This window comes from Cynocephalus volans, chromosome 14 (assembly GCF_027409185.1).
Source record: "Cynocephalus volans isolate mCynVol1 chromosome 14, mCynVol1.pri, whole genome shotgun sequence".
NCBI classification, from domain to species: domain Eukaryota; kingdom Metazoa; phylum Chordata; class Mammalia; order Dermoptera; family Cynocephalidae; genus Cynocephalus; species Cynocephalus volans.
Genome location: NC_084473.1, coordinates 22422101 through 22449682, shown reverse-complemented (window position 1 = coordinate 22449682; position 27582 = coordinate 22422101).

The window sequence follows — 27582 nt, the reverse complement described above, 5'->3', positions numbered from 1 at the left end:
TATGGTTCTTATTTGTCTTTCCCAGATGACCTTTTCGTGTGCCAGTTGGCCACATGGATATTTTCTTTTATGAAGTGAGTGCTCAGGTCTCTTTTACATTTTTGTGGGATATGTGTCTCCTTCTTATGATTTAGAGGGTCCTTTATATATCTAGATACAAATCCTTTCTCAGCCATATGGATTGTAAAATCTTCTCCCAATCTGTGGGTTGTCTTTTCACTCTTTTAATGGTGTCTTGTGATGAACAAAGGTTCTTAATTTTAATGTAGTCAAATTTATCAATATTTACACCTTAGGGTTAGTGTTTTTAATGTACAGTTTAGAAAAGCTTTATCTATTCTAAGGCCATGAAAACATTCTCCTGTTTTCTTCTAAGAGCATTATTGTTTTATCATTACTGTCTAGATCTACAATCCATCTAGAATTCTTTTTTCTTTTTCTTGCATGTAGTATGAGGTAGGGTTTAAGATTCACTTTTTTACATGTGGATATATAATTGATCCAGTACAACTTATTGAAAAGAGCAATATTTCTCTCCTGCACTGCACTGGTGTTTTTTGTCCTAAGCCAAGTGACTGCGTGCATGTGGGTCTGATTCTGAATTTTCTATTGTGTTCTATTGATCTCTTTGTCTATTCTTGTGCCAATACTACACTGTCTTAGTTACTATAGCTTATAATTGGTGTTGATATCTATTATAGAGGATATAAGCCTGCTCTTAGTTGGTATTTGCCTGGTTTATCTCTTTCAATACCTTTGCTTTCAACCTTTCTTCAATTTTTGTCCTCCTAGCTCCATGAGATTGCCAAAACCTCTGCTGTTTCCTCCGCTCCTTATCAGTGGTTCTCTGCCAGGTATGTGTGTCAAAAATTGGCTATTTCTCCAGCAGAAATATGGCCAGCTCTTTGCTCTCTGCTTGCCTTTGCTCAGGGATTTTGATCCCTCAAATTCTAAATTGATTTTTTTATTTTTGGACTTTTTCAGCTGTCCAGAAGGAGCAGTGGTCTGCCTGCAAACCATTCCATCTTGGCATCTTAGCTGGAAGCAGGTGTCCTAGGACCCTGCTATTTACCTTATAAATTTAAAAGTGGATATTACATCAGAAAAGCTATCAATATAATTTACCACATTAGTAAACAAAAGGGAAATCACATTATTATTTTAATAAATGTAGGAAAAGCATTTGATAATACTTAACTATCTCAGAAAACTAGGAATAGAAAGAAACTTCCTCAATTTGATTAAAGTCTTATTCTAAAACCCTACAGCAAACATAAAATATTTCTCTCCCTTTACATTTACTTCCTTTAAGACTAGAAATAAGACAGGGATGCCCACTATAAACATGACAGCTCAAATAGTTAGGGATGTCCTGGCTGATGCAGTAAAACATACACACAAAGATATGCGTGCGCACACACACACACACGCACACACGTTGATTAAAAAGGAAGATACAAAAAACCTACTATTTGTTAGAAAATTATCAAAACCAACAAACTATGAGAACCAGTAAGAGCATTCAGTTATATTTCCCGAAACAAGATAGACATAAAATATATAATGTCCTTGTATGTCTGAAGTAATGAACTTGATGATATAGTAGAATATAAAATGCCATTTGCAATATCAACAAAAACATATGACATATAAGTTAATTGATGAAGAATGCATAAAACACAATTGGAAAAAATTCTATTAAAGGACATATAGGAAGATTTAAAAGAAAAGAAAAAAAACCACACTGTGTATATGAGTGGGGCTCTCATTATGGAGACAGTTCTCCCCCAGCTAACCTGTGAGTGCCTGATGTGGCTCTGGTGGTGGGCTGCAGGGAAGGCTGATGCTGCAGACCTGGCTTTATTCCTGGGAGCTCCACACCATGTTGGGGCAGACAGTGAAAGAGAAAAGTGGGGAAAGAGGCAAAGGCAGATTTTACTCATCTCTCAGTTTATAGAATGAATCAGTAACAGTGAGTGCACGGCGATCTCCAGCAGGGAGAGGTTGAGGCAACACTGGGATTTGGTGACTCGCTTCTGATTTGCTGAATGCTGCAAGATGGCCACGTACACACCGAGGGTACTAATCCCCATCCCATCATCCTCACAGGTGGTCATGAAGATCCAGTAACGTAATGAGAGTAATTCTTGGAAAATGTAAAAACACTACGAGGTGACATTCCAGCTCTCTTGCTAAGACACCCAAGTGAAGAGTAACACTCAGGTTCTGAACATCAGAAACACCCAGATTTTCCATCACATTTGAGCGGCTCCTTAGTACCACCGTGGAGGGCCTTGGTGGGGCTGGGGTTAAACTGGAATCAGTGCCCAGTTTAATAATAATTTCAGTCCCTTGGGGACCCGTACTTAATCTCCAATTTAGAAATACACCTATGAGGAACTGCCTCTGATGGCGTCTCTGAATACAATAGAGACGGCAGGCTGCTGGCAGTCTGTTCTCTATTAAGCCTTCTTTCATTAGGTCAGGGAAACATGCAGAAATGTGCCTGTGCAGCTGGCTGGGTGCTTAGCTGGGAGAAAGTGAACATCAAAGGACTTAGGATCCTAATTTTAAGGAGAGTCTGTGCAAGCCTCTCAATAGGAGTAAGCTCCAGCCAGCGGGGGTGAGAATGGGAAAGCCCTTTCTAGGATATAATCCAAACATACTTAGGACATTCCAGGAGACTAGGATCTCTCTTGGAGTCAGATAAAGTCACCACAATAAAAGAATTTCACAGTGACCATATCTTATATTTAGAGTTTGGGACCCTTAAGGAAGAGGAGACACAAAGAAGAGGGTGAGATATGGTATATCTTTCTGGTTGCCATATTTTCATTTGCTAATTAACTAAATATTTATTGAACACCAACTATGTTTCAAGCCCTATGCTGAGATCTATTTGTTGTTGTTTTTGAGATCTATTTTTAAAACTTTAAAATGGTTTACTATTTTGAATCTCAGTTGCCACACCTATAAAAAATTCAAGGGAAGTCCAACCTCCTTCACTAGGTCGGGCTCTCTTAGGAGCAGGGGGTTGGTCTCTTAAGTCACATCTTAGATACAATGTTGCTCTCACCTTCTCTGAGAAGTCTTGCTCAATATAATGCTTACATGTCCCTGTCCCCACAGACCAGCAGACTGAAGTGACTCCACTTGTTTGGAGGGGAGTGAGTACCGTAATGAGGCTGGTTTAGCACAGAAGCGAGGGAGCTGTGGGTATGCTCACCTTGCCTGCTGCAGCCGAGTGTGGGAAAAGTGGTCTCATTTTTCTGGTGAGGGTGAAGGGCTTGGAGGTCGCCGAAGCATATTGCAGAATTATCAGTCGCATCCATTCACTTCTTGGAAATAGAATGGATGTAGAATGTAGTGTAGAAAATATGTTTGGAAGAAATATCAGGTAGCTGCTTCCTGTTCAGAAAATCAGGGTGTGTGAATGTCCCCTCACATAGCATTACTGAACACGATCTGCTTGGGTGCTGCTGTGGACTGGTTTGTCTTTCCTGCATGAGATGTAAGAAAAGTTTCTTACATGGAAGCCCATGTTTCCAACAATTATTTCATACCCGACTCCAGATACAACTTCTGTTCTGGCTTCTCCATTTGATACTTTGATCGATTAACTAGGTAGTAGGCAACATACAAAGTGGGGAGATGGAGAAGAGATCTACCAGGGGGAGCAACTTTACCCATGCTGGGGGTCCAGCAGACTGTGTCTTGCCATCTCTGTTACAAAAACACTCGTCCTCTCCCCTTGCTCTGCTCTGGGTTTGGAGCACATGGGGGACTGGGCTGGTGGTTCCTGCACTGAACACTACTACACTGCTTCTGAGAGGCATTTTGCATCTTCAGTGAGACCAGGAGAAAGATGGCCAAGAAGTGGAGCCTGTTTTCACAGTGGCTACTCCTGAGTTGTGCCCAGCTCATGGTGCTCTGGGTGGCATCAGGGCATGGGTGTCAGGTGGCTGGGTGAGGCGGTTTTGATCCTGAATGCCGATGGGTGGAAACTAGGCAGGGTCTTCCGAGGAAATGTGGTTTGTATGCATACACGTTTGCATTTCTCTGGCTAAAATCCCAATTAATTTGTATATAAATGGATTTTAGAAAGGCTATCTTTGTTGGAAAGGCATGGACTATATAAAAGGTGACATTCTCACGGCTGAAACTTTTAGAGTAAGAACAAAAAGATATCAAGACTATAGATGTGAGCAGGAATCTGATGGGTTTGAGCAGTTAGCTAGCTTTAGAGAGAAAACGCTGAGAGAGGTGGTGAGACCTTTCTCTGATTTAACAGAACCAGGTTTGCCACACTCGACTTGTGAGGAGGCTCCTTTCTCTAAGGTGCAGGCCTATAATTTGGGTATACTGTGGGCTGGTAAATAGAAGTACCACACATATGGCCCCAGGGTCCAAACAGCAGATTACATATGGGTGTGGGTCAGTGGAGAAGAAGATTCTTATGTTTTTCCAGTCAATTAGAACATTTTCCCGAGGGGATTAAAGTCACAAACATAACTGTGATCACTGCCCTTCTGTTTTTCTGCTTTTGCCTGAGCACAGAGGTACAGGACAACCTGGTGAAGATGAACTAGAGAAAATGATGGGGTCACTCGTGATCTAAATTGGCCTCCAAGGAAAACAATCTGCCCATGGCTGAGGCAGACAGAGGCAGTGGACAAGCCGCCAGAAAGGCTTTGGGTGTCAAACTGGCTTGCGGTTTGGGAAATGTTCCAGAGGGACTGTTTTTGAAACAAAGATTTAGGATAAATTAGAAGGGAATTTTCTGATTAAGACTGGAAATAAAAACCAGGTTAAACAATGAATAAAAAATAGTTTAAATAAGATAGGTACCAAGCACATCTTGGAATTTTATTTATTTAAAATGTGCTTTTCTAGGACTATTTACTTCAGCTTTTCAGGTTTAAACCATGCCATTTGAAAAGTGACATTTTATTATGGAGAATTTTGAGCATGCACAAAGATAGAATCTTTTACTGAATGTCCCTGTTCTCATTGCCTCGTCCCAAAGGTGATTCACCCAAGCCCAGTCTGCCCCATCCACACCCCAAGCCCTCTCCCCACTCTTGTATTATTTTGAAGCAAATCCATAAATCCCATCATGTTATCTGTAGGTATTTCAGTGTGCTTCTCTTAAAGATAGAGCATTGTTCCTATAATTAACAAGAGAAACCTTTTGCTCATCCATCCAAGCCTGTGGGGAGATGGACTGTTTGACATGTGAGGTCACACTTAAGGTGAACTGGGCTTCCCTTGGCGATCCAGACCCACTGGCCTCTGGGTTTCTGGCCTAGAAAGAAAATTACAAAGAGAATCGAAACAATTCAATGCGTGACAGCTCCTGCACTGTGGGGGCCACTCCTAAGCAAGTGCAGGATGGCCAGCCATCCAGCTGCATTAACTGGGTCATTTAGCTCCAAACAGACTGAAGTTACTGGCTGCAGAGGAAGAAAAGAGAGATGAGGAGGTTTAGTATAGTCAAGGGAGAAGAGATGGGCTTCCATTCATGGTGTACTTTCATTGTCTGTACTAGGGCAGGGTGGGCTTAATCAGAAGTGGAGCCACCTAAATGCAGTCAGCACACCCAGGGGATGTGCTTCTCTGCTTTAGGAACCTTACACAGCTGGACAGAGCCAGGTTGGAGCTTTGTTCTGAGGCTGGAGAGCACCCTGAGTCCTGACCTCAGCCATCCCTCCCACTCTGTCTTGGGGTCCAAGGCAGGGGTGTGACAATCCTCAGGCTTGTCTTCGCAGGAGAGTGGGCTGCATTAACAAGGGCTTGTTCAGGCTCCTTTTCCCCCAGCATATGCACACAACAAGCCTGTGCAATTCCTGTTTTCAATCCCCACTTTACAGTGAGTGTGCTGGGGACGCAGCAGGCTGGGAGAGTGGTGGTCACAGGGTTGGAGGTGCAATCTAGATACAAGCCATTGACGTTGCCCCTTGTAGGTTTAATAGTTTCAGGAGTGAGGTTCCCTCTCTAATTCTTGAGTTTCAACTATGAACTGCCCTCTGATAGGACCATCAGGCAGCCCTGTTTCAGACTCAACCCCTCTGTGGCTTCTAAGTGGGGCCAGCTTCACCACGAATCCATGCCTGGAAAAGGCTGCTAGTAACGGAATTCAAGTCCCAACTGGATGAACGAGATCTAACTGCCTCCGCAGCTACGGTTTTCTGTGTAAGCTGGGGCTTGTGTCCTCCAAGCTCTCATCCAGGAATAAGAACTGCCACTAAGAGTCACGGGGCATTTTCCATCAGAAAGGTCTCCAAGCCACACAGAAGAAAAAGCCCAGGGATGGAAGTCAGAAGGCACATGTTTGAGTCCCAGATCTAGCACCAGTTAGCTTTTGGACCCTCAACTTTTCACCCGTAGCAAGGCAAGGCTGTTGTGTAAGTCAAACTAGAGCATATAATCTTTAAGGTCATTACCTGTTTTATGGTTTGTGTTGCTGTCATTATAATTTAAAAAGTGGCTGGATTTTTATGTCAGATGTCGGTAGCATGATGTTACTACTCCAGTAGTTAAAAAAGGAATATTCCTATCTTGCTGTTCATCGGCTGTTGTAATTTTAATGAAGACTACCACTCTTTTATCCCTCCTTTCTATACAAAATGTATAAATAATCTTCCCGGTAATTAGTTACAGCAACACCAATACTAAGTTCATTCCCATTCTGAGTTCCTGGCCCCAAGCCAATTCCTCCTGAGGAGGCTGGCTGCAGTTTTCTTTCCCCAGCTTTCATTTCCCTGAGGACACAGAATGTTCACAAGGCACAACATTTTCCTTTAAAAAGATTTTTCCTAAAATCCGAGTGTTATTAATGGATCCTCAGTCCCTTCTGGAAGACACTGACCCAAATAGCAGATACAATTTAAAAACCTTACAGTCATGTAATGGCCTTCAAGTTTGTACCTGCTTGTCCTCTCTGTTCTTTCTGCTGTCCTTGGGTATGTAGAAAGTTACATAATAGTATTTAGTAATACGTGACACTGTGCTGTTTTATATTTTCTTTCTAACTTGATGATGGATTAGAAGATATTGAAACTCATTTATGAAATCCTCAACTCTTTTGTAGTAAATAGTTTGTTAAAAAATAGAGTTCATTTATTTGTTTATTCAACAACAGTGTGTTGAGTGTGTCCTATGTGCCAAGCCCTTTGCTAGGCATTGTGGACAATACAGAGGTGAAACATGCAGATTCCTGGCCTCCAGGAGCTTCTGTCTAGAAGGCAGAGAGGAAGCAACCAGAGGGGAAAGTGTGAGAAGACAGAGGGAGGGTGGCTTTCACCCGGAAGGAGGGGGACGGCTTCCTGGCTGGCTTCACCTCTTCTTGTTCCATGTCCTGCATGGTCGTCATGCCCTGCCTCTGCCCACTCCTGCAGACCTCACTCTAGGGTCTGCTGACCTGGACGCATCTCGTCTGGAGGTGGGTGAGGCCACCTGCTATCTTTGGATGTCATATTTCTCATTTGCACTTTCCCTAGTACAGAAATTGTCTTATGCCCTTTGGGTGTCTATTCTGAGGGATTCCAAAATATTTCCAGGAATGTCTCTGTTAGAAAAGGCAGAGGGGTTACTGGATCTAACCCTTTTCACCCACCCCTCCTCTGTCTCTCCTCTCTGGCTGGCAAGGCTGCATGAGCCAGGGGCTTGGAGTCCTGCTGATACTGGAGGGATGGTTGGGAACTTTCTGAATCCCAGGTATGCCTTGAACTTGACTGAGGAAGTGTGAAGACATGGATAATGGGCCATTACACCCAGGTCTTCACTGAGCACCCAAAGTGTGCTCATCCCTGTGCTGGCCAAGCTGAGCCACACTGGAGGTAGGGCAGGGGTGGGGGAGTGGAGGCCTCTAGGGCTGATAGTATTCCTGGGAAACCAGAAATTACTAGGACAAAATGCCATGTGCTCAACCTTGTGCTGAGTCTTGCTGGAATCTGTGAGTGGGGGTGGGGATGTGGCCTTCTGGAAGCCCAAGCTGCACAGGGTTTAAGTGTGGGGGTGTATGGCAGAGCAGGACAGTTTAACAATTCCCAGGTCATGTCTGCTCAGAGCTTAAGAGGGTCAGAGGTTGGTGGGGTTAAAGGTTCTTGGAGGAGTAGAGGCTTTCTAGTCTGCAGTGGTCAGAGAAGCTTTTTCAGAGAGGGTGGGGCAGAGAGATGAGCAGAGCTCCAAGCTTCTGAGGGATTTTGATGAAACTGAGGGGATCGCATGAGTTCACTTTTGCATCTCTGGATTCCTAAAGGTGTTCTTAGACACTGACTGATGGATGCAGTAGTTCTGATTGAGTCAAAGACCTGTGTGAATTCCAGAGGTCTCTTTTGTACGTTCCACTGCTTTACTTTCTCAAAAAGTCATAAAGGCATTAGACTCTCCCTATGTTTAATTAGATTTTATTTTTAAAATTTCCATAGAAAATTGCTTTTAACGACTCTCTGTGGCAAAAGGTTTATCAACCCAAGTGTTAGGCCCAGTATGTTCTGAACAAATGCTTGAAACAACCACCCTGTGTGAATAATTCCCTTTCTAGAATTCAACCCCTATCTTTTGCTGATCTCCAAACCTGTATATGTAATTTTCTCACCTGGATAGCTCATAAGCACTTCAAAGTCATCATTTCCAAAACCTTTTTTCACATCTGTCACCCTTCGCCCACAGCCCCCAAACAACACTACACCTGGGCCTTCTTCCTCAAAAATCACAGCAGCCCAAACAAGAGGGCATCTCTGACTCCTCCTTATGCCTTCCTCCATTTCTACTTGGAGTTGGCATTTTTTTCACAGCACCAGTTACTACATCTCTCAATCCCACCCTCCTCCTCCCCCATTGCTGCAACTTTAGTTGAGATTTCTCAGCATATAGCTTAGATTACTCAGTAGAATGTGAGGTGTTATGTGGGAAGGCTCAGTGACGGCCCCTTCAACTTGATGATTTCCATTCCTCTGGGTATATTCCCAACAGTGGGATAGCTGGGTCGTATGGTAGATCTATCTGCAGTTGTTTGAGGAACCTCCATACCATTTTCCATAGAGGCTGCACCATTTTGCAGTCCCACCAACAATGTATGAGAGTTCCTTTTTCTCCGCAACCTTGCCAGCATTTATCGTTCAGAGTCTTTTGGATTTTAGCCATCCTAACTGGGGTTAGATAGTATCTCAATGTGGTTTTGATTTGCATTTCCCGGATGCTGAGTGATGTTGAGCATTTTTTCATATGTCTGTTGGCCATTTGTATATCTTCCTTAGGTTTCCCAATGTTCATCACAGCACTCTTTACAATAGCCAAGAGTTGGAACCAGCCCAAATGTCATCAGATGAGTGGATACGGAAAATGTGGTACATCTACACAATTGAATACTACTCAGCTATAAAAACGAATGAAATACTGCCATTTGCAACAACATGATGGACCTTGAGAGAATTATATTAAGTGAAACAAGTCAGGCACAGAAAGAGAAATACCACATGTTCTCACTTATTGGTGGGAGCTAAAAATTAATAAATAAATTCACACACACACACAGACACACACACACACACACAAACCGGGGGGGGGGGAAGAAGATATAACAACCACAATTACTTGAAGTTGATACGACAAGCAAACAGAAAGGACATTGTTGGGCGGGGAAGGGAGAAGGGAGGGAGGTTTTGGTGATGGGGAGCAATAATCAGCCACAATGTATATCGACAAAATAAAATTTAAAAAAAAAAAAAAAAAAAAGAATGTGAGGTGTTATGCTTGCCCTGAAATAAAAATCTAGCTAATCAGTCCCTTGCTGAACACTTGCCTGTGGATTCGTCTGTAAGATGAAAACCAAACTTCCTGTCACGGCTTACAAAGTCCTCCCCTCTCTGCTCTCATCTTTCTTTCCAGCCTCACTTCCTCATTCCCCCAGCAAACTCTGTATGATCCTGAACGTGCCCACATTTGCGTCTTGCTGTCTTTGAATGTGCCCTTAAATATGCTTGCTGTATTACTAATTTCTCCTTTCTATATCTGGAAAAATCAGCCTCTGGATCTAACATCATCTCTTTACTGAAATCTTCTCTGATTGCTTCAGCCATGGTCACCCCCTCACATGCCACCTTAGATGACCCCATTTTATTATAATTATTTTTAAATATGTATTATGATGATCTGTTGAGCTGAGAGGGAAGGAATTACTGTCTTATCCATCATGGACACTTCAGTACCTAGCTGAATGCTCAGTAAGTGTTTGTTAAAATAGAAAGGAGCTTAGATCTTAAAGAATCTCTCCTGGCTTAATTCCTCTTAAATTCATTTATTTACTCATGCATTTATTCGCTCCCTGCGCAAACATTTACTGAGTACCTACTATGTGGGAACTCTCCCCCTCTCTCTAGGCAACAAAGCCTTGATTAAACAGACATAAAAGAGAAACAGCTGCCAATCCTTCCTTCAGGAAGCTCTGCTCCACAGGCTTTCATTTAAGGATCCCAGAGCTTCGTCAGCTTTTTTCTTAATGGCCAAACTCATGGTGGCAGTGACAATGGATTCTGTATTAGTATTAAAAATTTATTCAATAAATAATGGATGAGAACCTCTGTTTAATAATTATTAATGCACTGCAATTTCAGTTGCCCAAATCTCAAGATGTTTTAAACATAACTAATTGAAAACACAATTAACAGCAACTTGCTGAAATAAATCTGAAAGGCAGAACACCCTTGAAAACCTTAGACGATAAAAGAAGAAAATTCAAAAGCTGCCTCTCCCCACACTGCCCCTAGAGGAAGTGCTGATGCTGGGCTCCAGGAGAGAAGGATGGTGCTACTTGGCAGGGTTTAAGATATGAAAATTGGTTTAAAGGCAGCTTCTCTGCAGCTCCTGAAACTTCAGGTGACTCGGGGACAGAGGGAATTTGCCTGACCAGTGTGCTGTGCTCAGACACTTATGTCAGAGAGGTTATTTTAGAGAGAGGTTGATTCAGTGATCTCATTATGCTTAAACTCAGAAAAGTGAAGTTCAGACTCTAGAGTCTGGCCATGCATTGGGGCTGGGTGTTGCCTGTAGTCAGGTAAGTGGCAGACCTCTGGCTGGAGAACTGGGCTCCCAGTGTCCTGTTCTGGGCTCTCTCCTGGGTCCTGATGCCTCGCATGTCCTTCCTGTGACTGGTTCTGCTTATCCGGACTCAGCAAAAGTGCTGCAGCTAGGTATTTGGATCAAGGGCTTACGAGAAGAGTCCTTTGACTTTCTTCAATAGCCAGCAAAGAGAGAAAGTGCATGGAGCATTCATAGGATGGGCCCTGGGCTGGTTGTTTAGCTCTGGGATCCCAGAAGGGCACTGAAGGAAAGAAGGCATTGGGCTCTGGGCTGGACTAAGCATGGGCGAGCATAAATTCCTCCCTCCGCTTTTTTATTTTTATACCTGTTCCCACTCTACTTTCTGTTCTAGGAAGTTTCTCTCCTTCACATTTACTTTTGGACCTGGATACACTGGCCTCCTTGCTTCTATCATAGTTTTTTGGGGGTGAGTATTTGGTGAGACACAGTAGGGAAATTAATCAATAACAGGATTGGCCAGTGGTAGGTACTTAGTACATGGTAACTCTCCTTCCATTTTCGCCTTGTTTTCTGCTCCTGCATGATTAATCCACCCCCAGGATTCTAAACACTGCTGTGGGCATGCTTTCAACAGAATAATATGATTATTGGACATGTAGATGTTATTCCAGGAGAACAGGAGGTGACTAAGAAGGAAGTTGACCTGCTCTGGGCAACAGTCTGGAGAGCAGCTGGGGCTTGAGATATGGGTAAGGGGGCAGTAAGCGTTGTGAGCAGGGATGGATATACTGCAAAGTTCCTGGACAGCCACGCTAGCAAGTTTGACCTTTATCTTAAGAGGGGCAATGAAGGATTTTAAAGAAAGAAAGTGGATTTTAGCTTAATCTGTGTATGATTGGACAGTGTTTCAACAGGGTCACCTGAAGGCAGGTTAAAACATGATTGCTGAACCTCACCTCCAGAGTCTGATCCACTAGTTCTGGGATGGGACCTGAGAATGTGCATTGCTATCAAGTGTCCAGGTGATGTTGATGCTACTGCTGGCTCAGGGACTAAGCTTTGAAAACCACTTCTGTAGAGGACATCCCGGAGGCAGGTCGGCCTGGAGGAGTGGAGCTGTTTAGGAAACTGGCACAATAATGCAGCTGTAAGGTGATGCCAGCCTGATTTAAAGCAGGATGTGAGGCTCTAGAAATAAAGGGAGATACCACAAAAGAAGAGTCAGCAAGATTTGATGGCCCAACCAGATAAGTGGGAAATATTGAAAACTCTTCCAGGGTGTTTCTCACTGGGAACCTGAAAGAATGATGGCGCTTCTCTGAGGGAAGAGTACAGAGCAGAGGCTTCCTAGTTAGGATGGAGGAAAGTTGTTTGGCTGACAGTTCCACATGATCTCAGGTGCAGGTGCAACAAGAAACCTGAGAGCAGGCAACTGCCTCCTAGCTGCGCCCTTTGAGTATGGTGGTTGCCTGTAGGAGGAATATTTCCACAGGAGACCACAGGGCTAGCACTAGGGTGAGTTAAACAGAGTGTCTAGTGTACAAAATTTAGAGAGGCACTCACTCTGAGGGTTGTGCAAACTTTGCTCAACCTGAGTGTGAGCACCTTGTTAAATTACATGCCCTAAGTGTCTCTCTTGACTCATCCTAGTCCCAAGGTTTTGTGATGCTGTAGCTGTTTCTGCCTCAAGTCTGGAAGGAGCCTAGTGAGGTCAGCATGGTGAAAGGCGGCTTGTGAACCCTAGCCATGTACTGAATCCCATTATTGGCATTTCAGCCCTACTGCACCAAAGTCACATGTGATCATCTTTTTGCCAGAGACTACCATACTCTTGTACACAACTTGTATGGATCCAAATTTTGTGCCCACAGGACTGCTGAATGGAGCTGGATAGAGATGGCTGGAAAGCCTTACAAGTCTGTAGAGCCTTCTGCAAATAACATAGATGCACTTTCCCAAGGCTTTAGAATACCTGGCATTTCTGTACTGGCTGAGCCAGTGGACTGAACCAGCTGTTCCAGAGAAGAACTGAGATCAAGTCTTGCAGCTTCGTTTTTTGAACACCCTTTTAAATACACTTTTTGGGTTGTTGGGGCTGTTGTTTATTTTTGTTTCTGTTTTTGTTTTAGGGACTTAATCTGTGGTGCTCCGTCACGCAGCCAGAGAAATCCAAGCTTAATCTGCACACATTCATCTCCCAAGTTCAGATTTTTCTTCCCTCTTCTCAGCTGGTGCATTCCCCAACTTCTGAATATCTAAAAATACCCAGCATGGTTCCCTGTACAAAACACCAGCACCCTGCCAGCTGTTAAATAAATAAACTTGAAAAAAATGCTGTAGTTGTGAAATAAGATATATTTAATTAAATAAAAAAGGAAAAGCAAGTGCTATTACAAGAACATAAAACTGTAAGGCATAAGATAAAAACTAAATTACTACAAGGCAGCTCGATCCAATCTAATCCTTGAAGATAGAGATGAAACCAGAAAACTGCATGTATTGAGAAATCAACATAAGCCCTGAGCAAATATTAACCAGAGATCTATAAACTGGTTGATAATAAACAGTGCTATGAACATTAGGATTAGAAAAGGGAATGAAAACGGAGCCACACTAGAGTAGGGGGGACTTCAGTTCATCTATCTGTCTATCCTGCTTGGAGCAAGCATTTGTAGGACGATCTTGTTAGAGTGACTTTTCCATTAGCTAATTTCAGTAAATCTGAGAGGAAAAATTGAATGGTGTAGATGTACCTGGGCAAATTTCTATCTATCATTTTTTGAAAGACACAGAGATTGATGTGATCTCATCTTACCAGGCTATAAAATGGAGCCTGCAGATAAAACATTTGCCTTTTACCAGGGGTTTCTAACTTAGCTATTGACATGATTTTAACAGTGTATTTAAGCATGAAGAATGCTCCAATTACATGTTAAGTAGCCTTTTTTTATAGCTCTAATAAAGGTCCATTTAGACATTTATACTGACAACTCAGTTCTTCGGAAGGGCATTTTTCAAGTTGCCTGCTAAAAGAGGACATTTCATGGCAAAAAGAAAAAAAAAAAAAAAGAAAACTCCTGCTATTAGCTGGAGAATGTTGCTTCAGCTTTCAGAGATGAGATTTGTATAGAGGCTGGGCCTTCTGGTGGAGAAGTCAGCAGTGGCAGCTGGAAAAATCAAGCTAATTCACAGGTGAAGATGTCCTCTTTGTCACAGTTTCAGGCTCTTGGATAAAGACACTCCTCTGAGAGCATTCATGCATGTCACACCCCACACAGGGAGCTTCTAAATACAGTCTGAATGGGGAACCGACTCGGGCGAGTGAGGGGGCGGCTCCGGCAGGCAGGGGACACAGTCCTTCAGCACATCAAGGTCCAGGGACAGCCAGGGCCTCTGAGGGAACCGGAAGTCCCTTTGGGGACAGAGTTAGTGTTCTTAGGCCCCTGGGGATGTAAGTGACCTGGGAGCTCTTCGAAATTTAGTTGTTTTTTCTTTTCTTTTTTTTTTTTTTTTTTTGCCTCCAGTGAGACTCTAACTAAAGTGTTCCTGACAGAAAGAGATACTTGTGTGCTCTTAGCTCTGCAAAAGTCTCCACAACTTCCTGGAGTCAGGATCTAGTTTGAGTCTCGCCATGAATTCATTGTGAGTGTTCTTGGGGGTCTCAAACTCTTGGTGCTAGCTCCTTGAAGATGGGGGCTTACAGTACCTTCCTAGGGCTTCCATAACCAAGCACTGAAGACTGGGTGGCTTAAGCAGCAGAAATTTATGTTCTCATGGTTCTGAAGGCCGGAAGTACACGATCAAGGCGTTGGCATTGTTGGTTTCTTCCGAGAGTCTCTCCTTGTCTTGTAGGGGGCCATGGCATTGCTGTGTCTTTTCACGGTCCTCTCTGTGTTTGTGTCCTAATTTTCTTTTCTTACGAGGACACCTGATCCTGTAAGGATTCGGGCCAACCCAAATGGCCTCATTTAACCTTAGTTATCTCTTTAAAGAGCCTACCTCCAAGTACAGTCTCATTCTGAAGTACTGGGAAGTAGGACTTCAACATATGAATTTTGAGAGAACAAAATTCAGCCCATAACAGTGCTGTATCTTAGTCCTCTTTGTATAACTGAGATATAAATACATCTACTTCTTACCCTGCCTTCAGAGACTTGCTCAGTATGTGGGGGCCAAAAAATAAACCTCCTATATTCATTCTGATTATGGAGAACAGGAGAGAAGTTTCCTTGCATAAGAATTTCTGCTGCAGGGGCTGGGCAGTGAACTCAGTTGGTAAGAGAACAGCCTTGTAACACCAAGGTCAAAGATTTGGATCCCCAAACTGGCTAAAAGGAAAAAAAAAAAAAAGAGAGAGGGAGAGAGAGAAGGAAGCATGACAATCATAATAATTTGTTGAAGTTTCAAAAGGAAAGTATGGAACTGAGGCCACCAGAAGTGGGAAAGGGGGAAGGGGAGGGGGGTCTAGCCAGAAACTGGTAAAGGGCCACAAAAAATGATTACATTGTGTAATGATAAACTTGGAAGGAAAAAAAAAAAAAAGAATTTCTGTTGCAAGGTAAGGAAAACTTTTACTTTCAGAGCTTCTGCAAGTGTGATTTTGAACCACGCCTGGACTCCATCTCCACAGCTTCTCATCTAATTGATCTGGTTAAGGTCCAGACAGATAATTTTTCAGAGCTCCTCAAGTGATTCTAATATGCATCTAAGATTGATAAACCACCGTGTTCAGGATCTCTGGGTACATAACGGTGGCCCTCAAGGGCAGATGGCTTGGTTTGGTGAGTCATTTCTGATGCATTGGTAGATGCCCGGACACGGTCTGGAAACTGGAGAGAAGACCTGTAGCTGTTTTGTGTAATAGTGTACAGAGGTGGGTCAGAGTAGAGTATTTGTAGATTTGACCAAAGCTTCTCCTAGGTACCAGTGAAGGACTTTAAAGTGAAGTGAATATGGACAGCCCTGAACTGTTCTGTTTGAAGCACTGGTGAGGTTATTCCAGAGTACGTCAGAACATGGGAGGAATGGTGTCTCAGACACTGACCTGTTGAGCAGGGGGGTTGGATGAAATGCTGAGACCAACCTCTAGGACTAAAGTGGGTGGAGAGTCCAAAACTGGAAGGCTGAAGAGGGACTCTTTAAGAAGAAGGCATTGGCTGACTTCAGCATTGAAAAGCAACACGAGGAACTGGGGTGTTCTTGTAAGAGTCTCTCCTGTGATGAGCTTATTAGTTCTTTTGAATGCTTGTGTGATCACATTGGGTCATTAGAATCTCACCACCACTACATTATATCTTATTGGCGTTGCCCACAAGCGTTCATAGAGCTGTCTGTACTCAGTCGTTGGAGCACTGAGGGGTGGGAGGGCCCGGCTGCCCCTGCTGCCCTGACTGCGGCAGTGGTGAGGTGGACAGTGCAGCCCTTCTCCACTCTGGCTGCACCTTGAGATGACTGGGAGCTTTTCAAAAATACCAATGTCTAGGCTCAGTCTGGACGGGTCACATCACTCTTTGGAGGTTCAGGTCCATGCAGCCAGGGTTGACAATGACAACCTGTGATATAGATATGTATAGAGATATATAGGTGGTCCTGGAGCTCCAGGTAGGGAAGAGCCAAGACTCAGGGTGACTCCAAGAGAAATGTGATGGAGAAAGAGTGGGTGAGATAAACGTGGGCCTCCAGGTGTGCCAGGTGAAGGTCAGTGGGAGTAAAATCCTGGCTACCATTGTATGCCTGGCACAGGGTAAAGAGCTCAGGGCGTAGTCAAACGTGTTTCTGCAGTCTCATCTGTACACTTGTGTTGCACACTTTGCAGGGTTCCTGGCCCATCTGCCAAAATGCTGGACAAGTGTAATGGAGCAGAAGTTCAAGTAGCAAAGCGTTAAAATTGTTCTTTTTTATGTTTCACCCACATGCATCCCGTTTCAATTCTCCCTACTCTGCTCTCAAATTCAGTAGGGACTGATTGGCTATAGTCCTTCACATAAGTAAATATTTATTAAATATTAACCAGGTGCTCAGCACATTGACTTCCAGGAAGCTTACATGTGAGCTGTGAGGATAAAGAGTGTTCACATGAAAATGTAAATTTCACATATCAAAGTGCTTTGGGAACAGTCCTTCATGTCCCAGTGCAGACATTCGAGGAAGGATTGCTCCTTCAGGGCTGGAAAGAAGCTGGATCCATGGGGAGTCAGAGGTTGAGCTGGGCCTTTCAGGACGAGGATCTGAGTATGGCTAGGGGAATTGTTGAGAGAGGTGATCATGTGGGGGACCGACATGGTGTGTATCATGGGCAGTAGGGGTAAAGCAGTGATGCGCAAAGCCCGATTGCAAGGGGAAGTCGTAGGAGACACCACCCAATAGAGCAGGGTGCTCTGGAACATTAGGCAGAGGTGTGGGTGAGCGGTGGGTGGGTGGTTATTACTTGGTAACGTGGTCATGCTCCACTGAACTCCCCATCCCACCTTCTCTACAGTGCTATGGTAATTAAGACAGGGAACCACTGAGAAGCTACCAAAGACATGTATCTCTGAGTTGATGAGCACTGAGTAGACATAAGTAGGGATGGGGACCATGGAATAGAAATCAAGGTGAAAGAGGCTGATGGGGTAGAAGCAGGTGCTTTGATTTAATAATACAAGAGTAAAAAAGTAGATTAGATCTGGATGAGTTCATTCTAGACTCAAAGGCTCCTTAAAGTATTCCTCTCTCTTCAACTGTCTCTTGTTATATGGCCATATTCCTAACCTACCTTAAGGAGTCCTATTTCCCAAGTCATTAATTGTTTTCTTGCATTCTTAGAGATTTTCAAGTTTCTCTTAATCCCTCCTAAATCCTGTGCATTTCAGAGGAGAGGCTCAGAGTGCCCTAGAGATGTTGATAAATCTCCACATACTTCACTTGGTGGAGGAGCTTTTTCATCATCCATGCCTGCATTTAATTCGTTTAATTCCTATGTGTGCGAGTGGTGATGCCTGTGTGCAGGGGGCAGGTACTGCTGAGCACAAAGGAAATCTGGCTCCAGCCCTCACTTCATGGAAGAGGACTTTCTATTAAGCATATTATAAAATCAGGTATATATTTGTAGGAAAAAAGGTAGCTCTGGTTTACATAGGATGTCATCAATACTTAGCTGGCAAGCTTTTAAGAAATCAGTCTTTTGTAGGAAAAATAACAGTGACACAAAATCACATCATAAGGCCATGCTATTCATAATAAAGCACAAAATTTAAACAAAAAGAGAAACTCTAACATTGGATGTCTAGGCCGAAATCCTGATGGGGCAGGGGCTTTTGTAGAAGCTATTTAGCCTGATTGATTCCTGAGTGATAACCTTGTGTCCAAGGGGATTCTTTTCCCCTCATTGATTGAACTTGCCAGCCCCCCACCTCTGCCCTCAGTCCCTGAGAACCCTGCAGAGGGTGTTAGAGGAACCTTGGATAGAGGTTAGAGGCCAAGGGCAGAGGATGTTGGAGAAACCTTGGATAAAGTAGAAGAGCCCAACGTGCAGGGGCAGAGTTTGCTGGCTGGGAGCTGGGGGTTTATAAGCTTGTGTCTGTGCAAACTGTCCTGTTCCTGTCCTGACAGCTTCTTTATCTAATTGACAGTGAGCCTTGGCCTCATTGGAGCGAGCTGTCAGGACGTCTGTTTTGCTTAGCGAAAGGCACCAGAACTGGCCCAGAGGGCGACAGAGAGAGCCAGGCACTCCCACATGTCCTCCAAGTTTGGGTGTGCACACAAGGCAAACTAGTGATTAAAAGTACCAGCCAACTGCTGTGAGAACAGAGGGACGGGAAGTCGTGAAAGTCTTCAGGGGAGGAGGGAGTATTGGAGATGCTCCGTGGGGGTCCCCTGAGGAACAGAGGGACAAGGAGGTGTGTCTTCTAGGGTCACCTGACATCAAGCACTCACATGAAGGCTCCTTGCTCTGGGGGGTGGGGATGGGGTCAGCCTTGGCAGCCCGGAGCAACTTGTCCCTTGATGAGGCAGGTATGGGACAAGAAAGGGCACCCTGAGGTGACATATGGGGTGTGGGGTGGAGGAGTGTGAGTCCCCAGGAGACTGGCTGGCTCTGCCCTGGAGGCTGCTCACACCGGAGACAGAGGGCAGGTGCTGACCTTGGCAGGGGGAGGCTTAAGGTAACAAAGGAGGCTCCCTTGACTTCCCATCTTTTACCCAATGTGCCACGGTTGGCCGAGCCTCTTGGTTCCACTGGTCCCTGGCTCTGCGCCCAGAGATGTGGCGTGTGTGTGTGTGTGTGTGTGTGTGTGTGTGCGTGTGTGTGTTTGGAGGGTGAGCAGGACCTGGAATAAAAGAGAATATGTGAACCATTCCAGGAACCAGCTCACCCTTACCCATTTTTAGGACAAGGGAGGCGAGCTGGAGAGTGCTGTCACTTCTGTGACACTGCCCTGGGCTGGGGGTCAGCGGGAAGGCTTGTTGCCTTGGAATAAGCTATGTGGACAAAAAGATGAGGTGAGCGTGAGGGGTGTATTGCTTTGCTAGGACTGCCCTTACAAAATACCACAAGCTGTGCGGCTGAGCGACAAAGAAAGAAAAATGTGCGGCCTCAGTTCCAGAGGCCAGAAGTCCGAGATCAAGTGTCAGATCAAGTATCAGTGCCACTGCTGGTGCCTCTGAGGGCTGTGAGAGAGAGAGGATCTGTTCTTCGCCTCTGCCCCGGTTTCTGGTGGGCCGCCGGCGGTCTGGCATTCCTGGGCTCCTAGACGCACCCCCCGATCTCTGACTTTGTCTTCACAGGTCACTCTCCCTGTGTGCGGGTCTGTCTCTGTGTCCAGATTTCCCTCTTTCATAAGGATGCCGGTCACGTTGGCTTAGGGACTCACCCTAATGAACTCAACCCAACTTGATTATCTGAAAAGACCCTATTTCCAGATTAGGTCACATTCACAGGTACTGGGGGTTAGAATTTCAGCATCTTTTGGGGGACACAGTTCAAGTCACAACAGGAGGCAAGTGTGTTAGGAAGAGGCTGGGTGCAGCCCTGCAACAGTGTCAGGGCTTCAAGAGGGCTGCTTTGCAGAATTGGTGTGAGAGTGACAATGCGTAAAGACCCGCTGATTTTTGAAGAGGGCACACAAATCAGTGTTGGAACATACCACCCATGTCATGTTCTCTCACTGAAGAGAGCAGTTCATGTTCTTAGTCCCTTTGTTTTCTCAACTGTGTAATGGGTTAAATAAAGAGCATGTTAACTGGGCATGCCATCGTACAGTGTGGTGTTTGTAGAAAAGGGTGGCAATATATCTGCTGACAGCAGGGCGTGTCTGGGCGTGGGGGCCAGGGAGTTAAGATCAATAAGGAGTAGAAGGCCCAGGGGATTTACTTAGGCTGTGAGGAAACGGGAGGAGGAACTCGGACAGATTGGGCAGAGAGTCGAGCAGCAGATATCACGTGGGGCAGCATCAGATATGAGACATTTGAAACTTTGCCTCTAGTCCTGCCCCAAAGGATGTGATTTCCCAGAAACTTACTAGCCATGGTGCATATCACAATCCTGTCCTTGGGGGTGGCCTCTAAGGTCCCTCCTAGAACTGGGAGCCTGTGAGTTGCTTCTGGAAGGCCCAGGACTTCAGCTGTCCAGCAGTGAGGGGCCTTCCGTGCTAGCTCTGTCCACGGGTTCTGGATTCCTCTCTTGGGTAGCTCTGTTGTTCATAAATACATACTCACCTTTGGTCTCATAGCCTAAGGAAAGGGAGCCATTCCCTGGAGACCGTGGTGGATGACCAGCCCCTCCACCCTGACCTTGGTGGGGGAACCATCACAGACATCTTGGTCAGTGTCACTCTGTGCCTCACAAAGTCCCACCACGTGCTGGGGCCCGAGGGTGGGCCAGGGTTTGTACTGGTGCACGTGTATGTCAGTCACGGTGTTTTACCTTTGGGATTCTCCCCTCAGCCCCAATCCCATTCGTGGTCCTTCCCATCCTCACGCGTGTTCCTAGACTGACGGCTTATTACTTAGGGGCTAGGAACCTGCACCTTTCACTGCCACCTGACGGGGTAGGCGGCCGGCTGGTAAATGAAGCTGTGGCTGGTCATTTTTGTTTTTCTTCCTGCTCGGTTCTGAGGCTGAGAAACGTTGCGGTGTACTTCAGACCTGAGCAGTGCTGTGAACGTGCTCACTGCCGAATTCATCTGCCACGTTATTATACGCAGCTTTGATGTTACAGGAGACTGCCTGGGTCGTTTTGTTCCAATTACTCAGCGCCGACGAGGAGGACTTCAGGCCGCGTGAAGACGCCGACTTTGATGTTTTGTCTGGGCTGCCCTTCTTGGGGCCGATGCATCCGGGGCGACTCTGGGCAGCCGGGGCACGTCCCGGCAGTGTCCCTAACCCGGGTGCCCTGAGCACAAGCAGCGCGGGGCGTCCTCAGCCCTGAGTGACGCGGGAGGGGAGAGGCCGTCAGCGCGGGCCTATCAAGCACATTTCCCATCGCATCGCCGAGGACTTGAAATAACCTCATTTTCCTCAATTAGGAAGATGGAGATTGTAATGGCTGTACTTTGCTCCCTGCAGACGTCTTTCATCTCTGCCCCGCAAAGTGCTCTGAAAGCATGATTAACGCAGCTCTCCCGCTCCCCAGCCGGCCGGGCGCCCTCCGCACGCTGCAGTCCAGGCCAAGTGTGGGGGCCACTCCCGGGGAGCTCGGCCTGGTGGCGATCCTGCTGACCCCGCACAGGACGGGCCGGGAAGGGAGCCCGGGCTGTCCCACTGGCCTCTGGCAGAGCGTGGGCCTGTGCCCACCACAGCCACCCACCCCCAGCCACGTGTCAGAGTCCTGACAACAGGAAGTGGGTTATGACGTCTCAGGGCCCTTCCATCCCTGCCATTCTGAGTTGCTGCGATGCTATGTCCCGACAGCCGTGGGATCCCCAGGCCAGGGAGTGTCTCGCCTCGAGGACATCCCTGCTCAGAAGTGGGGTGCTGTGGGGTGCCCCCACCTCCCATTGCCCAGAGGCTTCCTTGTCCCTCCTCCCCTCCCTCCTGCCTCCTCCTCTCCCTCCTCCGTCCTCCCCCTCTTCCCTCCTCCCCTCCCTCTTCCCTCCTCCTCTGCCTCCTCCCTCCTCCCCTCCCTCCTTCCTCCTCCCCTCCCTTTTCCCTCCTCCCTCTTTGCTCCTCCCCTCCCTCCTCCGTCCTCCCCTCCCTCCTCCGTCCTCCCCTCCTTCCTGCCTCCTCCCCTCCTTCCTGCCTCCTCCCCTCCCCCTCCTTCCTCCCTCCTCCCCTCCCTCCTGCCTCCTCTCCTCCCTCCTGCCTCCTCCCCTCCCTCCTGCCTCCTCCCCTCCCCCCTCCTTCCTCCCTCCTCCCCTCCCTCCTGCCTCCTCCCCTCCCTCCTGCCTCCTCCCCTCCCTCCTGCCTCCTCCCCTCCCTCCTGCCTCCTCCCCTCCCTCCTCCCTCCCTCCTCCCCTCCCACCTCCCCTCCCTCCTCCCTTCCCTCCTCCCTCCCGTCCTCTCCTCCCTCCCCTCCTCCCCTCCCTCCTCCCTCCTCCTCTGCCTCCTCCATCATGGCTGCTTCCAGGCTGCAGGCTTTGTGCTCATCTTCTGCATGCAGCCCCGTGTCAGATTGTCCCTCTGTTCGAACCCCCCAGTACCAGTCTGCCCTGCCTTCAGTCCTTACTCTCCTCTGCCTTTCCTTGAAGCAGAAATACCAGCTTGTTCTGTATTTTTGCCAGACTGGATTGCTCTCCTCGGTCCATTTGAGTCCAAACCTTCCCAGCCTCCTGCAGTCTCATGTTGTCTGCTCAGCCTCCTGTGCTCTCAGAGCTTCGTCTCCTGGTTTTAGATTTTCTGCCTTCTCACCTCACACTGCTGCCACTACCCTGCCTGCCTGTGGTTGTCCCTCTCCCCTCCCCGTGCACGGTCCTCAGTATGCTGCGTGCTGAGAACTGCACTTATCAGTGATCGAGATATAGGTACACCCAGAGAGCTGCCAGGCTTCCTTGTGAGAACGCATGTCTCCACGTGGCTGGGGACCTCCTACCTGGGAGCCCAGCTGCCTTTTTAGGGTCTTTCTTTTCTCAGCTTTGCTCTAGATGGTTGAGATTGCAGGATCCTCGGGTTCTGGATAGATGGGACATAATGGAACTGTGCAGAAACAGGCAGGACACAAAGGACGAGACTCCAGGAAGGGGAGTGGGGGTGCAGAAGTTTCATTTCTTCCTTCTTGAAGAGGAATTAAAAGAAAAACCAAAAACACAACTTGACCATTATTATTCATTAACGTTGTTCTTTATTATTGCTTATTAACATAGGCTTCTAAATACTGCATTTTCAAAAAAAAAAATTTGTGATACTGCACAACAATGTTTTTCTACCAGTGTTTAGAAATCCCAAGGGTTTCTCAGATGAGAAAGTTGACCAAGTCAAGTCATGCCTTGGAGGATGTCTGGTGAATTGGAAACTCTTATTCTTATGCCTGAGGTTGTGACCTGCCTTCCTCACTGTCCCATGGAGAGGACTTGGCCTTGCGAGCAGTGATTATCCTGGACCCCTGACTGTCCTGCTGGAAGGCTGCCCTTTGGTTCCCCACTCATGAGTTTCCCTGACCATCCACAGAACAGTTCTGGGGAAAAGCTGCATTGTGGTGTAGAGGTTTTCAAGTGTCAAACACACAGTAAAACTTCATTCTATCCTTTCTCTGGACCAAACAAAAAGAAAATTGCCAAAGTGGAAAATTCCAAATGGGAAATATAGGATAGCCATTAGGTTGGAGTTTTAAAACTGCAAAGAATGCTTTTGAGTGCTCCACATGTTCGTATGGGGTGGGGGCCACCCATCTGTTGGGCAGTGGTCAGTGGACTGCGATCTCACCGACTCTTCTGGCATGAGTGAGATGCTTCCCACCGGCTCCTGTGTGAGCCACTCTTTCATTTGGCCTCATTGCTGGTCCTCACTTCATCTTAGCATCCCTCCTCCCCCCCAGCTCCAAACTCATCATGGACACACTTGCTGATGCCAACAACCATAGGCTTAGTCCTGGGCTAACACTTCCAAGTTTACAAGCAGCTCAGCACCACTCCTGTGACTCCCCATGACCCAGAGTCCAGCGGCTCAATCATCCTGCTAGACTCTCAAAAGTCTCTGCTACTGGATCTCCTCTGCTGCCACCAATCTTGGGATAAGTGTCCCCAGGGGCAGCCCTTGAGGTGTGGGACATGATTGCATCCTGACTCCTGAGCTTTGCCCTCACAACCGGCCTCCTTCTCAACATTAATCAGGCTCAGTGGTCACACTGCCTGCCCCTCTGTCCAGTGACCAAAGGTCCTTGCTTGCATCTCACCATTGCTGCACATACAAGACCTGCCCTCTGTGAGAACCCCAGCAGGCTGAGCTGCAAAGAGGGACAGGCAAGGCACAAAGTATGGGCAGTGGGGAGTTGACAGGTCTCTAAGGAGAACTTACAATGGGAGAAGTTTGAGGGGTAGCTTGCAAAAAAGACAGGGTGGGGGAATTGAATGATGGGAAGGCAGACTAAATACCCTGCCCGGGCTGGACTCAAGATTCACGTTTGGATGCCATTGTGATGAAATCCTTTTTGGATGCTAAATTAACAGAAGGTAATTTAACAAAGATAGTGGATTTCCTTTGTCATCTCCTTAGAATATTTGTTTTAGCACTTTAATTTGTACTGCATGGCATATAGCATTTCACAAATCCCCTGGGATGTTCATCCATGCCCTGTTAGTGTCACATTGTTGGCAGAAGCAGCCAGCAGGCCACCAAGATGTGTGTTCCCTGCCATCACACAGAGCTGTTGCTGGGAAGCATCTGTCCAGCAAGGACTACATCCTTTTAGGCCCTTGCACTTAGGGGGGCCCTGTGAGGAGCTGTTGCCAATAGGATTGTGAATAGAATTAACGAGCATCATGTCTGGGCCAAGGAGGTTAAAAAAGTCTTTCCTTGTCTGTCAGCTGATTGGAGAAACCATTGAGGACTTAGAGTGGGCAGAGCCACAAGACAGAAGGAGCTTGGGTTCCTGACTGAGCATGTGACAGGTACCTGGCAAGAAGCACCTGAACTGGACTGTGACAAGAATAGAAAAGAAATCTTCATGTCTTAAGCCCCTGAGAACCCATGGGAATCAGGGCATAACTATTCCAGTAACTGTGTTACCGTAGCTCATACACACTGGTGTAGATAACCCAAAGCATTTTTGGTCCTAACCACCTCGTCCCAGCCTGTGTTTCATCTCTCTCCTTCCTCTCTGTCACTGAGAATCTCAGGAGCTGCTACTGTTGAGCAAGAAGGTTTTGAAGAAAGAATTATGTAAAGAGGCAAACAGGATAAGAGGTGGGTTAGGGTAGTTATTGAAGGAATTTCTTCTCTGGGCTCTGTGAGAAGTTTTTTTTTTTTTTTTTTTTTTTTTTAAAGTGGTTTCTGGGTCTCTGGAATTATGAAAGTAATGGAGTCATGAATATAATTACCTCTATTCTGTAATTACCCAGCAAATATCATATGAATACATAGGGGGTTTGAGTCAGCAGATCTGGCAGCTGCAGAGTTTGATTATGATGATTTAGCTGTTGGGAAATGCCAGGGATTAATTTTAGTCATCAGTGTAGGAACAACAAGGAGAAATGACCCCAAATTAGGAAAGGACAAATGCAAGCTGTGTGGGGAGAGCACGATGCAACTGTGAGGTCAGTGAGACAAAGGAGCCCCCCCGGGAGGAGGACCACCGCTCAGAGCCGTTCCTGCAGGGCCAGGGGTGAACTGAAGATTGTTTGCATGCTGCTGTTTCCCTCCAGGTGATAGCTCTTTAGGAATTTCACAGGTGAGATCCCTGAAGGTAACAGATGTGTGTTCGAGCTCTTCGGCTTTTGCATTGGTTGCTCCCTGTCACTGTTGCCATGTTACCCTGCTACACTGTGAGGTGGACCCACCTTGATTTTCCCATTTCACAGATGCCATCAGAGTCCTAAAGGAGTGGATCTTTCAATGTGGCACAATTAGTGGTATTTTCTAGGTTAGAACTCAGGTCCCCCATACTCTTTTATTTGGTACTGGCTTTGGTGAGGTACATATCTCCAATTATGATGTTTTTCCAGTGGAAAGTGGTGATTCCTTTTATGATTTGTTTTTCAAATGCCTCTCAGGAGAGTTTCATGAAATTAATGTGGGTACTTATAGTGCAAACCAGATCCTGCTGTCGCAGGAAGGAGGTGGAAAAGGCCCTCTGCAAACTTGAGCTCTCCTAAAAGAGATCAAGGATCCTGCAATCTTAGCTTTGCTGTGAATTCTACTCACTAGGTTCCCTTGCTCTCTGCTCTAGACAACACCCATCACCATCACTGGAGTAGAAGAGATGTGGGATCTGGGTGAGGCCAGCACAGTCCTGAGCATATTCCATCAGTTGAAATGAGGAATAATCAGGGCTATTTGAGGCTGGGACTGAGCCCCAGGAGAGGTGGTGTCCTGGGGCACAAAGGAGAGCTCACAGACAGATTCTGTCCAGGAATCTGTTCCCTGCATTGGGCTCAAAAGCATCAGAGCAATTTCTTGTTTGTATCAATGAATAAGCAAGCCTTTCTCTATTTGCTAAAGACCTGATAGGCTAGTTTAGCCAGAGGCAGGGCATGATTCCCTCACTTTACCTGAGGGATACAGGGCTGCTGACCCAAGCATAGGAAGCAACCACAGGCCTGAGTGACAGGGCTGGATCTGCAGTGACTCCAAGTTGGTGAATGACTGAAATTCTGGTATGTTCCTTCTTTACAGCCACAACAATACCAGGGACCCAGAAATGAAGCTGCTATGGGCAGTAGTTGTGTCTACAGCTACTTTCTAGGGGTATTGAATTGTCTACACCTGATGCAACCCCAGACTCTGATCAACATCTTGCTAACACACATAAACCTGTCTCATATCTCCACCCAAACCACAGGCTGACACACATCTTTACTTGAGCTTTGCCAGTAACCCTAAGGTATTCCATTCTCTAAGATCTGAATTCAGACCAAAATACTGCTTTTGATTCAATCTCCAGCTATTTTCCTGATGCTGACTTGGACTCTGACAAGAACCCTAAACTCTCAATGTTGACTCCAAACCCGATCTCCACAGCTCCTAATATGTAAGCTAACCTTGACTTAGACACCAAGCTTCACTCTAATCAAGATTCTCATCCTAACCTGTAGCCTAATCCTACCCCAACCTTGACCATTATGTTAAGTATAACTAAGTCTTACCAATGTAGATTCCACCTCTAATTTTGACCTAGTCTCAAACCTAACCCAACCCAGAAATGTTTCCTAAGGCCTGGCTCTTCTGAGCTAAAACCTGGTGGGGTCATCTGTCGTTCTTCCCCCTGTTGCCCCTTCAATTCCATGTCTGTTGCATTGAGCTCCCTAATGTGATGACCCCTGTCCCCCTGGAAGACTTTTGAGTTTTGAACTTAGAACTTACATCACTGCTTTTTGGTCTCTGAAGTGAAAGACCAGCTGATTTGAGGATCCTGAGTAGTGTTAATTGAGGTGAATGGGCTAAGGTTTCACCCCCTCAAGAATCCATTTGTAG